Genomic DNA, 4,038 nt, shown 5'->3' on the forward strand with positions numbered 1-4,038 from the left:
ACAGAACCGTAAGATATTTCAATGCCATGTTCTAAAGTTCCTTGAAGTGGTTGAAGTTTACCTATCTATGCAGAATACAATCTCTATGTATCTAAAGAACCTGATTAGTCTAAATATAGGTATGGCAAACATTAATGACTATTGACTTACAATACTAAATTCCTGTATAACTTAAAGACTAAGACTTCATATTGGAATACTAAACAATTTTTAAACAACTGTGCAGCAAATGAGGACAGTGACCTCAAAATGTAAACAATGTACAAGTATCTTGATCAGAGGTAAAAATGTATAATGCAATAGGATATATATATATATCCTAAAATTGTATCCATATACAAAATATCTTAAAGACAGATAGAAACATGCATGCATACAATCTGACAATATAATTTGAATAGGTATACAAATATTATAAACAGAAATAGGAGCATATTTGATATAACAAATATAATTTGAACTTGTATCAATATACAAGAATCTATACCAATGTAAATTCTCCATAAATAATAGCTCACAAGTATTTACCCTATTACTCACTATTATTATTATTAGTGTGAGTAAGCTCACACTAATCTACATATTATCCCATTAAATTTTCCTTAATTCTCAAAGAGATCTCTGAGCTTACATAATTTCCACCCCAACCCTATACCAGTAATAATCAACCCCTAAATGATGTCGTTATCCCTGAGGACGAACTTTGTTGGGAGAGGAGATGTCGTCTTCTAGAATTACTTCCAGCTGCCAAGGGGCAATGTTCTTTCTACGGAATCCTATAAAAGTAAAATGATAGTTAAGTTTTAGGATTACTGTCTGGGATAATTGCAAATAGTCTCTGAATAGGTGATAAGGTTTTTTGAGGTTCATATTTGGAGTTCTGGCCATAACATTGTAAGAAGGTGCACCATTTCAGCTAACCAAGTTGGAGCCATCTTGAGCAGCTGGTACCTGGTGTAGGAGGTCTTTCTTTTTATCTGTTGCTTGTATTGGTTAATGAATAAAGAAACTTCCTTGCCTGATAGGTCAGAACTTAGGTAGGCAGAGAAGACAGAACTGAATTCTGGGAGGAAGAAAGCAGAGTCAGAGAGAAACCATGGATCTTTTGCCTCAGATGGATGCCGGTTAGAATCTTTCTGGTAAGCCACAGCCAAGTGGAGATACATAGTTTAATAGAAATGGGCTAAATCAAGATGTAAGAGTTAGCCAATAGGCAGTGTTTAAATTAATACAGTTTCTGTGTGGTTATTTCTGGTGTAAGCTAGCCGGGTGGCGGGACATGGCCTGCTCCTCTTACTACAGAGTGGTGCCCAACATGATGGACCAAATCCACTTAAAAACCTGAGAGGGCTTAAAAAGGAGAGAGAGGGTTTAACACAGCTTTTTTGCTGTTTGCTGGTGGTGTGCCGCAGAGAGATTTTTCTGACTCAGTAGCCATAGCAGAAAAAAAAAGCCACGTGGTTTTAAAACGCAGCTTCCTGGGATGAGCCACCAGCACAAACTCTGACTATAAAGGGTTTCAATGGCATCTGTGGGCCCGGGTGTTTCTGTGCCCACTAGGGTTGGGAGGAAAGTGGCCGAGACCATGCCTGTGGCTTGGTGCTCCCTGCCTGGGCATGGGGCGGGATCAGGTCTACTGGGTGTACACAAGCAGGAGAGCACGGCAGATTTCTGCCACCGTACACAGAGATGTTTCCAGGCTGTGCAGCGCTCTGCATGGCAGATTTGGCTGTAACTCAGATAAAGAGAGTTTATGTGCTGCACGCTCATTCTCAGGGTTGGACTGCTGAGCGTGGCTCCTGCCTGGCAGCCCCAGAGCTTCTGGTGGTGCTCCTGTCATTTTAAAATTGGAGAGAGGCAGAGCCAACATCCAGAGCAGCTGCAACCAAGCTATTTAGCATCTTAAAAGCTCTTAAAGACAGTAGAGAATTACAGACAATGCAATAAGGACAGATTTAGACATAAAAGACCTAAAAATGGGTCACAGTGTTGCATAAATGTATGTAGGCTTGAGAGAAAAAAGAAAAAAGAGTATAGAGAGTCATAAAATAAAGTTATTGTTTTAAAAAAAAAAGGCATGCATATTGCCTTCCTAAAGAGATACTTTATTTGTTAACCTAGCATAACTTTTCAACAGGTTCCAATTATTAAATTCAACAACACAAATTCTTTCAGATAATGTCTCAGCATCCTTTGACATTAATTGTATTTTGTCTGTCAAACTAATGTTATCCTTTTCAATAGTATTAATTTTTTTCAGCTAGCTTTTCATTATTAGTCTGTAAAGACTGTATCATTTCTAAAAGTGCCTCATTCTTGGCTCTGCTATCAAACCATTTTTAATGACATAATATGAAAAACATAACTAATGTCCAAAATCAAATAAATGGGTGTATAAGAAAAATACATTTTAAGCTGTATATATTATGCTGAATATCATCAATAATGTAAGCAAAATGTTTATTAAGTTCCTGAATGGTAATATGGTCAGTAATCTTATAACTTTCAAATTTATCAGTTCACTTACCTGCCTTACGCAATTTCAGTGAATTAGAGTATGTGTAATAATCTTTATTGGCCATCAGGTGTCACGGTTGTAGCTGTGTGGTGGAGGGACATGGAGGAGAAGCTCCTGCTAACTTCTCTGGGATTGTTCGCTCTGGTTCTGTGCACTGTTATCTATTTAGATACTGAAGAATATGCTTTGTTTAACAAATTAAGAGCAAGTATTAAGGACAGTCAAAGCAATTCTGAGAGTTGGTGGTCAGAATAAGAAAGAAGCCCAAAGTTTTCCATCAGTTGCGAGCCATGAACTGTACACGTCACACCAGTGGAAAAAAACGCCACAGGGATCAGAACATCAGGTTCCATCATCTGGTACCCCACATGGGAACAAGTTCATGCTTACTAGGAAACTTCTGGTTTGCCAGCCTGGCTAGCTCAGTTGGTAGAGCATGAAACTCTTAATCTCAGGGTCATGGATTCAAGCCCCACACTGGGTACCAGATGATGCTGAATGCTTCAAATTGGGGAAACATAAGTCCAATAATCCCAAGTAGCTCCAAATAGGGTATTCGAAGGTTTTTCTTTACTAAAAGGGAAAACTCACGGAACAGGGATGGGGGTCCAACATTAAGGTGTGGAGTGTGGGAAGAGAAGGGCAAGTGGGCGGGACTGTGGCCTTTGGTACTCCAAAGCCATGCCTCAACCTGGTCCAGACTCTCAAAGGCCATTGGCTAAAGGGGGTTCCCCATCAGGGGTGTGAGTTTTTCAGGATTAAAAATAGACTCCCTAGAAATCTTGATTTTGCTGTAGTGAAAGACAGCCATCTAGGAAGTGGGCTTTGCTGAATTTACTAGAACCATGATCTTGGACCCTTATCCCACAGAACTGTTTCTCTGTTTATCAGCCTTAATGGACAATGAATACATTTTACCTGGAACACATGATTCTCAAGAGTATTATGATCCTGGCTCTAGAGCTTTCTCCATCGTCAGGTGTACATAAAACATACAGTGAAAATTAATAGGGCATTAATTAGCTACAGGTATTCTCCAGTTCTATGTGTAAAGATCTTCTACCTTATTTTTGCCTTCAAAGCCTTCAATGTGCAGCAATCCTGTAGGTATCCCAATCTAGCATGACTTAGCTAGAGGAAGGGAAGTAGGTTTGGATGCAGCTCTTCTCCAGGCAAGGCAGGAATGGGAATAGACCCTGCTACCTGCCAACTTTCAGGTGTCCCTATTATTCATCATAACCAATGTAACTCAAATACCAATTTGGGCTGAGCATCTTTTTAAGTGGTTTTAGTTAGATGACCCAGATATAGACTTTTTTGGTTAAGCAAAGGGGAAAAGCACAGAACGAAAGGAGCTCCTGGAGTCACAGGCCCTGGGTAGGACACCCTTCTTCACTGTTGCCCAACTTCCACACAGATTTTGGGCACTTATCTGCTTTTATGGTTTTGACAGTGTTACTTGAATATAAGAACAGCTTCATTTCTGTATGGTCTTCCACCACAGTTTCAAACCTCTGATA

This window comes from Alexandromys fortis, unplaced genomic scaffold (genome assembly GCF_014885135.2).
Source record: "Alexandromys fortis isolate MF-2015 unplaced genomic scaffold, M_Fortis_MF-2015_v1.1 scaffold_162, whole genome shotgun sequence".
In the NCBI taxonomy this organism is placed as follows: domain Eukaryota; kingdom Metazoa; phylum Chordata; class Mammalia; order Rodentia; family Cricetidae; genus Alexandromys; species Alexandromys fortis.